Raw genomic sequence first — 14,164 nt, forward strand, 5'->3', positions numbered from 1 at the left:
TGTAATATAGATTCACAATAAGATAGATCATTTTATTTATTAGTGAAATATATAAGATTGGGATGTTCATGAAATGTGAGAGAATTTTAAAATATAAAGTAGTGGAATGGTGAGATGGTATTGAAGTGTTTTAAGATAGAACATCAACATCAAGGCTATAATAACCATGTCGTGATAATATTTACAAGGTTATTCATATGGAATAGATTGCATGTTTTGCTAAATATTGATTACTAAATGATAATCCACTAAGAATGTTGTAAATTGGAAATTAGAATTTGTTATTGAAGGGTAATTGGTATCTTGATAAATTGACACTAATAGTATTCATGAGATAGCTTAGATCCTAGATGGATGTTGAATAATATTATCTCATAGTTGGTATTCATTATTTATGCAAGGAAAGGAAATTATTTTTGATGAATCGTGATAAGAGTACTTATACTATATTATTGATGTATATTTGATATGTATTGCAATCATTCTCATATTTATGATGATATGATATAGGGTTATATTGACATGTGGTTAGTTTAGTATGTGATGTCATGATATATCTTTGATGCAATTATGTTGATGTTTTGATTTATGATGATATTTCATAAGGTGAAGCATGTGGTAGTTGTGTGCAAATTTTATGACATGCCTATACCTGCAAGGAAGAATATGTAACAGAATATGGGTTGGGGACATACTCAATCAACACTACATATGCCATTGGTTCCTTTGTCTTGTACAACCCTTGTTCGATAACTCTTGTGGGGTGATGAGACCATCTTGAGGAAGGCAAATGCTTGATGTTATAGGTTAGGTGCCTGACAATGAATTGGGAGGCAGAAGTCTAATGATGGTGTAAGGAATTCAATGCCTGCAGTAGTGCACCTTAGTAGGTGTGGAGGGAGTGGGCTAGCCTTGGGAGATGTCTAGGGTCATTGAGTATTGGGACCCTGCCTTGGGGAAGATGAGATCTGAGATGGGCACGAGCGTTGGGGTTGGCCTTGGGCTATGATATAGACTGATGAGGCTTATGTCTAGTTCCAAACGTGGGAAAAATGACAAATATTCTTTGAGATTTCCCAGTTGTAGTGGAAACTTTCGATGCATGTTGGATATACTAGTTCAAAAATGGGTATAGTGCAAACGTGAAGTAATAAATAACTAAATAAATAAAATGTTAGATGATTCAACTTAACTTCGGGATGAAGTTCCTTAAAGAGGGGGAGTATGTAATGTCCCCTAATAATAATAATAATAATAATAAATAATATAATATAATACTAAAATGTAAGCAAATAAATGATAAGCAATAATGCAAAGCTAATAATGGTAAATAAATAAATTAATGAAATGATAATAATAGTAAATAAATAATAAATAATGAAGAGAATATAATAATAATAAATAAATGAAATAGTAAGTAATAATACTAGAGTTCTAAGTAAGTGTATATATATATATATATATATATATATATATATATATCTATATATATATATATATATATATAAAGAAACAATAAAAATAATAGAAATAAGTAAAGTCAACAAAAAGTAAAATAAAATAAGAAAGAATTAAACTAAGAGAACTATAAAAATAGAAAAAATAAGTAAAGTTAACGAAAAATAGAAGGAAATAAAATAAGAAATAATTAAATTAAGAGAAATATCAAATTAATTAAAACTTAAGATAAAGAAATAAAAGTTGCATTTTGACACATGGAATGCATGCATGCAGACCCCTTTCAATTGTTTGGTCTATTTACTAGATGATAAGGAAGATGAGATTCATCATTCCCTCCCCCATTCTTTAGGAGAAACGTGTTGTGAAACAAAGGATTCCCTGGGAGTAGTAGGTTGATTAAGGGCTTGGGGTGGCTAGTTGTAGAAATATTATGTGCAGTTGAGCCTACAGTTGGGTGGAGAGTCATCCCAAAAATATTGTTGCAGTTAGCAGGATTCAAATAGCATTCAACTCTGAAATTACAATTAAGGAATATCATCGCTACAAGTAAGTTGCCTTTGCTCATATTTCTCACAAATTCTATGCTAATTAGTTGAATAGAGGTGCGTTGATTGTAAATCACATAATTGATATAATTACTTGCATATTTTAATTTCGTATTTGTTACAATTGTTTTAAAATTATATAAAAATTACTAAAAGATAATTCTTTGGTAAAGTAAATTAGTGTTATAAGTTAAATGCTTGGTAAATGTTGATAATCATCAAAACACTTACTTCATCACATATTTAGATTTTCTAAAATTAAAAAGTAAAACCATATGAGTTAACTAAATAATAATTTTATTTAAAAAAATAATAATTATTATTAAAGATAAAAATAATTAATATATAAGTTAATCATATATACATTTTAAGAAAAAATGTAACAATATTCTTAACCATGAGATTCACCCACACTTTATCATAGAGATTCTTAATCTCTAAATATGCTTACTTATAATACTGTGGCTTATCAATACCACATGCCTAAAAGACCGTAACTGATGCCATATGATTTTATTTTTTTTAATTAATGGGTTTAATTAAAAGGGGAAAAATGGCATAACTACTTTGGAAACAAATCTCAACCTTTTATTGGTGTATACGACTATGAATATTTTATAGTATTCTATGGAAGTGAAATCCCTACAATTCACTTAATATTATTGATAATGAAATCGAAATTCTAGAAGTCATATTTGAAAATAAACATGTTGATTGACATAAATATAATGATTTCCCAAACTAAGTAGCTATGCTAGGGTTAGGGTTTGATTCTATAGATTTTTTCTGCAAACTTCATCTATTACTAATAGCTAGAGGGATCCATAAAGATGGGATTTATATTCAGATACCGCCACTTTAGTCATTTATGATTTACTCTATGAGTTCGCATGTGGGGAGACATAACGTATCTCCATTTACACATACAAATTTTTTTTTACTTTAATTACCCCAAAAGTAATATCCCAATTCCCTTTTTTCTACCATCGTTTCATTGGTTCTTGTGGATCCTTTAAGTGGTTTCCATAACTTTTGTATGTTTTTAGTAAGTATAGCTTTCATCCTTTTGGAATATTAAATTTTGATCTCCTAATATTTTACTATTTTTCTCCAATTTATTTTCATCCTAACACATACTATAATATCTTGATTCTTATGTATCAATATGTCAACTCTTTATAATTTATAATGGGTACCCACTTGAACCTTAGTAACCATGTCACTAAGTGCTACATTCATTCTCAAAGAGGAAATTCCTTGAGGATGTGTAAATCAAAGACATTAATGACCCTAAAAGAAGATACCTTGTGAACATCTCAATGGAGTATACGCCTTGAGAGACAATTATGAGGGTGCCTATAAATAATAATCTACCAACATTATTTTTCCAGTCTAGTGGAGAGATATATTTGTTAGTCAATTCCTTTCTATATGACAATGCTAGTTGATATGATGAGATGCAGTGACATAACCTGAAAATATAGTTTTTGAGATGGCTTACCAATCTTACTCTTCTCATGAAAATTCTTAAGTATGAGACTATCGATGTACTTTCTATGTATTATGAATACATTCCTACTTAAGATAGAGTGTTGATAAATGTAGCTAGGATTAGTCTTCATAACATTCTATGTATTATTGATTTTATGTATTTGATGTAAAAGAGAAAAGAAAATTATTGTTATTATTTTTATAGCATGGGTTTCAAGCTCAAAATCAAATTGTTCTAGTTCAAAGCACCCATTGTGTGCTTATAAGGTTTTTCATAGAGTCAATGATTAAAAAGAGTCATTGTAAAATAAACCCTATTGGAAATCTTACATGAATTCAAAATAAGTATTTTTGAGTCATATGTGTCAATATAACCCTCCAAGGTCAAGTCGGCCTACAAGTGAACAAGTCGACTTGTAGAGATGAAGTCGATTGCATTAAGGATTATTCAAGCCTCACAGAAAGGTTATATATAAGAAGAATTTGACCTTAATTGGAGATACGTTGAATAAAATTCATTGAAGCACATACAAGGAAAAAAGGACTAGAGAAGAAGAGTATAACAAAAGGAAGAAAGATTAAAATTTTGCAGAATTTTTTTTTGGCTACATACTTTGACACATGCGAAGTAATAACTACATCATTTTGTCATAACAAAATTTGAATTGCAGTTATTTAAAGGAGCTAAGGCTTGAAGTTAAGAATATCAAGCTTGAAAGTTGAATTTCTAAGAAAAGAGTACTCTAAGCGAAGGAAAGAGGATACTTATTTTACCATATGTCACCCACACGTATGAATTAGGGTTTCTATAGTAGGGGCAATATCTAAAACCAAGAAGTTGAAGGTATAAAGTTGTGATCAAGAGTGAAGTTGCAACAGATTTGGAACAATTTGACTTGGTTTCTGTTCATAAAGAAATGGCTTATCAAGAGAAGGTTTATGTGGTCTTGGAGGGGTATTTATCTTAGGTCTAAAGGTCTTGGAATTCATCATTTAAAGATTTTATAAGAAGAGAATAACTTAATGTGTGTTTTCCTCTGTAGGAAAGGGTTTGGCCTTAGCTAGCAGCATATATGTGGTGTCCATTTTTTTATTGATATTCATATTTTTATAGTTGTTTGATAATAGGAACACTGTAATAATCAAGACAAGAAAAACTAATTAACAATACTCCAAGTTGAAGTAAATAAAATTGCAAGAAATTATCGAAGTAAAGAGAAATAATCGTAATCTAGCTGCCATATATTTCTCAATAGAAGAGAGGGAGGGAGAGGGGCAAAGAGAGAGAGAAATATATGGGAGAAACGAAGGGGGCAAGGGGGAAAGAAAAAGATACACATAAATATAAATACATACAATATATAGTATTAATAATACTTAACATTATTAACCATAGAGGAAGAAGATGTAACGATTTTACAAAAGGAAGAAACACTGAATTGATGACTAGTCGCTCAATGAAGCATGGAGACTAGTACTCCGGATCAAAGAATATAACCTTTGGCAGTGGGTCCTCATGGAATCCACATGCCTCTAGTCCTTTTAAGTCTATCCTAGCCTCTCGGACACGGTCTCCTCAAATATCTATCCAAAATATATCCTGCTAGTCCTCTGAAGACTATCGTAGCCTCTCGTGTAGGGTCTCCTCAAATATCTATCAGAAGGATATCCTCCTCGTGGAGGTTGGGGGAAGAGATTTGAGTCCTCACTACTCTGACATCTGAATGAAATATAAGTCTTTGGCTATTGTTTTCTACTCAAACTTGTTTGGACAACAATGAAGAAAGCATTGATCCCATTAGACAAATCTGGTTGTAGATTCCTAATTTGATGAGTCACAATTCCTATAACGAGAAACATATTCCCACTCAATTTAATTTATATATACTCTATGGTAGTGCGAATCTTGTTACCTCCAAAACCTACCTAACACCTCATAAGGGAAAGAACTATATGTACTAGAATACATACACCCTACCCTATATTTGATACCCAAATGATATTGTCTTAGGAATTTCCAACAATGACATTATTGTTAATATGATATTCAATTTTGATGGTTCTCTGTTGGGTCCCTATAATACTAGTGATTACCCCATTACTATTGTAGTTATACCCCTTATTTATATTGTTGTGCCCCTATTACCCCCATATTGTTATTTCTGTGTCCCATAGAATCCCTCTATTGTTATTTTTGTGGCTTTATATTATTATTGTTAGGTCGTCTGGATTATATTGTGACTCCTTAGACTCCTATATATAGAAAGGAGGTTTTGTCATTTGTATGATCCAAGAATTGTTCATTTATGTAATGTAAAGGAGGTTGCCCCCTCGAAGAGGCTGAATTCTAAGGCGTTGATCTTTCTTTTCTATCTTTTCTTGAGCTGGTTTCATAACATTTGGTATCAGAGCTTTGGATTCTAGGGTTTCGCTGCTCCAAACAAGTCATCGTGGCATTTTCGCTATAACTTTTTTTCTGTGACGTTTCAGAAGTCGCAAAAAAAACCCATTTGAGAAGAAATCAAGCTGAACCTTGGGTCCGAATTTCAGAGCTTTTCGCGCGATATTTACGGAGATATGATCTGAGGAAGTTGGTCTTTTTGCAGACTCCTGAATTACATTCAAAACAGGTGACCTGGGGAAAATCGTCATAACTTTCTCTCTAGGGATCGGATTGAAATTTCGTAAGAAGTTATAGAAAGAGGACAGACTTTATTTTCTTGTGGGTGTTTTTCAGATCCAAAGGTCGAAACAGTGACTCGTGGCATGTCGTACAAGTTCGCTCTACTGAACTAGTCTATAATCAAGTCACTGTGGGAGATTTCGCATAACTCTTCCTTGGAGAATCCAATTTGGGTCAGACTTGTGGCATTGGAAAGAGGGAATAGAGAGCTACTAGAGGTCACAAGTTCAAAACTAGATGATCGGAAAGTACAGAGATACATCAGAGGCAATATCGAGCTCCTACAAAGTGAAAAAAGGTGTGTAGATTTTTTTTAAATTTTTGCTTAAGTTTGGTTTGAAAATTTATTTTGAAGGAATTCAAAGGGCATAGTAGAGCATTATTATCGGTAACTGATGCCCCGAGGAAAGAAAATGCAAACACCTAGTAAGGAACCTGAAAGCTCTAGCATGACTCATGAAGAAGAGGAAGAAATGCTACATGATATATCAAAATTACAAGAACAAGTGCAACAAATGTCACGCTCACAAAAGTTAACAGATGCTAAGATAAATGGCGTGGAAGCTAAGATAAATGGCGTGGAAGCTAAGATGAATGGCATGGAAGCTAAGATGGACAATTTGAAGATATATTTGAACACAAATTTGAAGACAGGCATGGCAGATTTGAAGACAGATTTGACTAATTTTCTACAAGAAATACTTACTAATGGTGAAAAGGTAGTAAAGGAAACTCATGATGAGAACAAAAGAAATGTTAATCATGATTCCATAGATGCTAATGTTGGATCGAAGAATCACCATATTCCAAAAATCGATATGAGGAAGTTTGATGGCAAGGATCCCGCCACATGGATATTACAGATGGAGCAATTCTTCGATCTCAATAATGTGCAAAACACACAAAAGGTACGTATGGAAACTTTATATTTGGAACCAAATCAGTTTGTATGGTATCAATGGCTTTGTTCTCGTAAACAATTTATCACTTGGGCAATTTTTACGGAAGAATTGATAGCACATTATGAGGATACAAAAAGCAACACTTTTTTTAGCCAATTGATAAGTCTCAAACAAAAGGGTTCAATAATGGAGCACATTGAGGAGTTCCAAAAATTGAACATAAGGGTAAAAGATATTCCAGAGGAGCATAGGATTGATGTGTTCATAGGGTCTTTAAAGGATAATATCCAACATGATGTGCGCCTTTGGGAACCTGATTCATTAGAGAAGGCATTCAGGTTAGCAAGAAAAATGGAAAGCAAAATTATGGCAACTAGGAAGCATACCATTCACAACTATAAAGACGGAAGTGTTGTTGCCCATAGTCTTCCACAACCTACAAGGTTGACACCACAACAATTGGAAGAAAAAAGAGCAAAAGGGCTTTGTTACAATTGTGATAGCAAATACACAAAAGGTCATAAGTGTGCTGAGAAGAAATTATTCTACATAGATTGTGAAGAGGAAGAAGAAAAGGAGCAAGAAAGGTCAAAAGAAGAGGATATATTCCAGGAACAAAGCCTAGATGAAGAACAAATAAATCCGACCATATCTTGTAATGCATTGGCGGGAATTACCACTCCTCAAACCATCAAGATAGAAGGACAAATCAAGAAGAAAAAGGTAATAGTGTTGATTGATTCAGGAAGCACCCACAATTTTATTCATTGTAGGGTAGCAAAAGAATTGAATTGCTTCCTATATCCAGCACCAGAGTGTCAAGTGATGATTGCAAATGGAGGAACAATAAATTGTTCTGGAAAGTGCCATAATATCAAGCTATCCATGGGAGAATATGTATTGACTAGCCCAATGCTTTCCATTCCAATGGGAGGTGCTGATGTTGTACTAGGAGTCCAATGGCTACAATCCTTGGGTACAATAGCTTTTAATTTTCAAGAACTTTTCATGAAATTTTCTGTGGAAGGAAAGGAAGTTGAATTAAGGGGTATTGCAGGGAAACCAGGAAAGATAATCAGCTCTAATGGCATGACAAAGCTTCTAAAAAAGGAGCAAAGAGGTGTAATTGCACAATTATGTTCGCTAGATGTTTCCACATTGGAATCATCTATTTCTCCAGATCTCCAAAAAGTCTTGGACAATCATTCCAAGGTATTTGAGACTCCCAAAGGTCTCCCACCTATGCGTGATCATGATCATGCTATTCATCTGATTCCAGGAAGTGTTCCTCCAAACATCAGGCCGTACAGATATCCATATGTCCAAAAAAGTGAAATTGAACGTATGGTTGCAGAAATGCTAGAGGCTGGTATAATTCAACCGAGTCAAAGTTCTTTCTCAGCTCCAGTAGTATTGGTGCACAAGAAGGATGGATCATGGCGCATGTGTCCAGATTATAGGGAGCTCAACAAGCTCACTATTAAAGATAAGTTCCCCATTCCTGTCATTGATGAATTACTGGATGAATTGCATGGATCAATTTACTTCACCAAGTTGGATCTTCGTTCGGGATATCATCAAATCAGAATGAAGATTGAAGACATTCCGAAAACGGCATTTAGAACTCATGAGGGTCATTATGAATTTTTGGTCATGCCTTTTGGCCTTACCAATGCACCTTCAACATTTCAAGGTTTGATGAATTCAATTTTCAAACCATTCCTTAGAAAATTTGTGTTAGTATTTTTTGATGATATACTAATCTACAGCAAGTCTTGGAAGGATCATGTTGAACATGTTGACAAGGTGCTACAACTATTGGAGGAGAAACAATTATATGCAAAAAGATCCAAATGTTTCTTTGGAGTCCAGGAGGTGGAATATTTGGGTCATATTGTATCTCATGAAGGAGTTAAGGTAGACCCTAGCAAAATTAAAGCCATTAAGGAATGGAAAATCCCCACATCCATAAAGCATCTGCGAGGATTTCTTGGGTTGACAGGGTATTATCGCAAGTTTGTTAAGAATTATGGGAGAATAGCAGCACCTCTAACAACATTATTGAAGAAAGATTCATTTTCATGGACTTCGGAAGCAACAAAGGCCTTTGAACATCTTAAAGAGGCAATGTGCCAAGCACCGGTCTTAGCTACACCGGACTTCACAAAAACCTTTATTGTGGAATGTGATGCTTCAGGAAATGGAATTGGTGTTGTTCTAATGCAAGATGAAAGACCCATTGCTTTTGAAAGTCGTCCAATCAAGGGAAAGTTTTTAAGCAAAGCTATTTATGAGAAGGAAATGTTGGCAATACTCCATGCACTTAAGAAATGGCGACCCTACCTAATGGGAAGACACTTCAAGGTAAAAACGGATCATGATAGCCTTAAATACTTTTTAGAACAAAGATTATCCTCTGAAGAGCAACAAAAGTGGGTCACAAAGATGTTGGGTTATGACTTTGAAATCATCTACAAAAAAGGGAAGCAAAATGTGGTGGCAGATGCACTCTCAAGAAAGGATGAGGATGTGGAAGCATTGTTGTGTGCCATTTCTATTATCCAACCAGATTGGATAAACGAAGCAAAGGAGGAATGGAAGAATGACGAAGAAGTGTGGGCACTTATTCGAAAGCTACAACAAGATTCCAGTACTTCTGATACATTTAGCTGGCAAAATGATTCGTTATGGTACAAAGATCGCTTATACCTCTGTAAGAATTCCCAGCTAAAACAAAAGATTCTTATGGAATTGCACACTTCTCCCTTAGGAGGGCACTCAGGATTTTTAAAAACTTACCACAGGGTTAAGAAGGAATTTTTTTGGGATGGCCTTAAATCAGATATTCAAAAGTTTGTGGCGGAATGTTTGGTTTGCCAACAAAATAAAGTTGAAACAATTAAGACACCGGGTCTATTACAACCTTTATCCATTCCAAGCCAACGTTGGGAGGAGGTTTCAATGGATTTTATCACAGGTTTACCCAAGTCTGAGGGAAAGAGTGTCATCATGGTGGTAGTTGACAGACTTACCAAGTATGCACACTTTTGTGCATTATCACATCCATTTAAAGCCAGTACAGTTTCTACTGCATTTATGGAAACAGTTCAAAAGCTACATGGAAACCCAAAGATTATTGTAAGTGACAGAGATCCCATTTTCACTGGAAATTTTTGGACAGAATTATTTTCTTGTCTTGGTACTCAGTTAGCTCATAGCTCATCTTATCATCCTCAATCTGATGGGCAAACTGAGATAGTAAACAAATGTTTGGAAGGATATCTTCGTTGCTTTGTATCTGATAAACAGACACAATGGGTCAAATGGTTGCCTCTGGCTGAATGGTGGTATAACACTTCCTTCCATACAGCAACAAAAATGACCCCATTTATGGCACTTTATGGGTATCAACCACCATCCATCACATCATATTTAAGAGAAAATTCTAAGGTTCAGGCAGTGGAACATCACATCGAACATCAACAACAAGTCCTCCAACTCTTAAAGGATAACCTCGTGTTGGCACAAAATAGAATGAAACAACAGGCAGATCAACATCGCAGTGAAAGAAGTTTTGATGTAGGTGATTGGGTATTCCTACGGCTACAACCATATAAGCAAATGTCCCTAAAGCAAGCTAAGAAGGATAATAAATTATCACCAAAGTATTATGGTCCGTACAAGGTGTTGGAAAAGATTGGTACTATGGCATACAAATTGGAGCTTCCTGCAGCTTCTCGATTGCACCCAGTTTTCCATGTTTCATGTTTAAAGAAGGTTATAGGGACAAGCTCCCAGTTCAAACAATATTGCCAGAACTTGACGAGGAAGGAAAAATTATATTGGAACCGAAAGCAGTCACAGAAACAAGAACTCGACAGCTACGAAATCGATCAATTTCAGAGTATCTTATCAAGTGGAAGAACTTATCCGCTGAAGATTCCACATGGGAGGATGAGAATTTTATGCAGAAGTATCCAGAACTACTCAAGCGTTGAGGACAACACTTTTTTGAAGGAGAGGGGCATGTTGGGTCCCTATAATACTAGTGATTACCCCATTACTATTGTAGTTATACCCCTTATTTATATTGTTGTGCCCCTATTACCCCCATATTGTTATTTCTGTGCCCCATAGAATCCCTCTATTGTTATTTTTGTGGCTTTATATTATTATTGTTAGGTCGGTTGGATTATATTGTGACTCCTTAGACTCCTATATATAGAAAGGAGGTTTTGTCATTTGTATCATCCAAGAATTGTTCATTTATGTAATGTAAAGGAGGTTGCCCCCTCGAAGAGGCTGAATTCTAAGGCGTTGATCTTTCTTTTCTATCTTTTCTTGAGTTGGTTTCATAACATTCTCTTAAAATTATATGGAAAGTTATAATACTACATAAATTACCTATGTGGGTCATTAATATTATCCTAGCCAATTTTCTTAAAATCCCTCACCGGAAAGTTTCATGGTGTTTGTCAATAATTTTTTAAAATTTTGGAAAATAAATATTATTTTATATAGCCTCTTTGAATGAAAAATGTACATCCATCAAAAAAAATACTTGTGTCTCAATTACTTAGTTTTTGTCTCTTTATGCATAAATACCCATAAACTATATCCTTTATGAATGTATTGCAAATTTTCTATATAGCATCAAAAGAACTCCTAGAGTATTGGAAACCTATTCGTGCTATTATTTGTTGCAGGGGAAGCTAGGGATTGGAGCAGAATGTCCCCAATATGGGGAGAATTCTGTCAAGAATGGTGGGAGCATGGGTACATTCCAAATGATCCCACCATATCTGGGGTAGTTTGGGGAACATTCCTTGAATGATCCCTCTTGTTGAGGAATGATCCGTAGATGTGAATGTTCCCTCTTGTTGAGAAATGTTCCCTATATGTGCCTTGGCAGTGCGTGCCAATCACCAATTATTTCGCAGAAATTCCCAACATTCCCTAGATATTCCCTAGAGAATTCCACTTGTTAGTTAGCCACAATTCAACTTTTCTATTGTATTTTTAAAGTTAGGTTGAAATGAATGTTTTATACTCCATTTAAGAGTGATTCCTAAAACTCAAAGTTCATTGGTTGCAATTTGACCTCTTTATAGTTTTTTTTTAACATAAAAGCTTTTCTGCATTATACTTTTTCCATTTATAATAAGTTTACAATTTCCCAAATTAATCTTGAATATGAAAATGGGCCATTTGCAGCCAGATTATAGTTCTCTTGTAATATGCTTTTGGAAACTTGAGGTTTATGTTTTTGGAAAATTTATTAAATTCTAACTCAATAAATTTGATGGTTTTGTTTATGCTATTATTTTTGAATTTATACACCTTTAGTTTTGAATAGATTGAACAAATTGTGACACAGTTTTTGTTTTTTTTCTTTCATAAGTTTTTAAAACATTGCAGTTTATTGCCTAAAGGTAGGGACTAGCTACAAATTCTCCTTGTTATTCCTTGAACCATCTTTCTGTATGGATTAGAATAGAAACAATTGGATTTTCACTAGGATTCATGAAATTTTTGGGCTTTGAAAATCCCCATTAGTTGCATTCTTGCAAGCCAAACTTGATATACAACCTGATAGAAAAAACTATCTAGCATTTTTTTTGCACCTATCACGCTGAAGTTCAAGAAGTCCATATGTTGATTGACTGAAGGCTAAAGTTGAAGCGCTTGCCCTCTTGACCTCACCCACTGGTCCACTGAAGAGGGCTTTGGAACCTGAACTGAAGTTTTAGTAGCAACTCAACAACTGGAAGTTTCAACTCGGGACTCGACAACTTGAGGTTTGAACTATATGAACTTGGTGTTCAACTTGTTACTAATTAGAAACATATAGTCTTATTGCTTTATTGGCCCATTAGGTAGTAATCATTTATCTAGATTTTTTGTTTGGAACTCAAGTATGATGAAGGAGTACACTAAAGAAGTTTTTATTTCTTCTTTTAAATTGTTTTATCTTTGCAGATTTACGTTATGTGGTTTTCAATTATGTAGTCATTAAGAAATGTTGTAAAGCGGTGGGCTTACAAGGGATGCTACCAACCATATGTATTTCTTCTTCCTTACAATATTTAGTGAGTGATTTATTTTGGAAAATGTAGTACAATAATAGGATTTTTGGAATATTTGTTTGTAAACCCTGGAAACCTAGACATATAAATTATGAAGAAAACATTAGACTAATAGCACTTTCTCCATGTAGAGCTGAAAGGAATAAATTTGGCTTATTAGAGAAACACAAGTACTATGTACTTAGGGCTCTTTATTATCAAAAGAAGTAGGAAAACATCCAAGTATGCCATGTAAAATTTCTCTATATGTTATTTTTTTGATAAATTGTTTTTGGGTTGAAGTTGTATTTCATAACATTTGCAAACTGGAAAAGCTGCATCTAATCACCCATAATCTTCTTTTTGTGAAATGGCATGGATCCATAGTGGCATATCTCATTTATGATACAGTTTTTTGTGTAATTTATATATATCGGCGTGCATTTTCTTGTGCATGTTCATATGTCATTTTGTTTATATGATTTTCTTCACTATCTTTCCTTTTGATGGTTTACGTTGTTATTGATAATGTAGAGGATTCAAGAGAAAGCAGTATCTAGAAACCCCATGAATTTTATTTCAAGATGATCAACACTAGGACTATTGATGGTGTGGACCATCCAAAGTAAGGAAATTCAAATATTTCATTATTTCTTGCTTCAATTACATAGAACTTGAAGATGTTAAAAGTTGATTATTTTTTGTGCTTAGGAGTCATGCAAAGCAATATTCCAATGAGGAACTGTTATTATTGAAGACCCAAGATATTCAATATGTGCTTCAGAAAGCACATAATGAAAAGAAGATACAAACATTCCTAAGTACATTAGAAAATGTGAAGGTGGATGACATTTTTATATATTTTTTTTCAATATTTCGATGTGTTTATTATGAATGATGCAGAAAGTAGAGCGACTTCAGTCTGCACTTCATTTCATTGGTTTCCCTCCTTTGAAAAGGCACACTTATTTATTCATGTCAAATTTATTCAGTAAGCCATAACAGACTTATTGAGAG

Source organism: Pinus tabuliformis, chromosome 4_1 (genome assembly GCF_031772625.1).
Source record: "Pinus tabuliformis cultivar Carrire ecotype Pingquan chromosome 4_1, CPIR1, whole genome shotgun sequence".
In the NCBI taxonomy this organism is placed as follows: Eukaryota; Viridiplantae; Streptophyta; class Pinopsida; order Pinales; family Pinaceae; genus Pinus; species Pinus tabuliformis.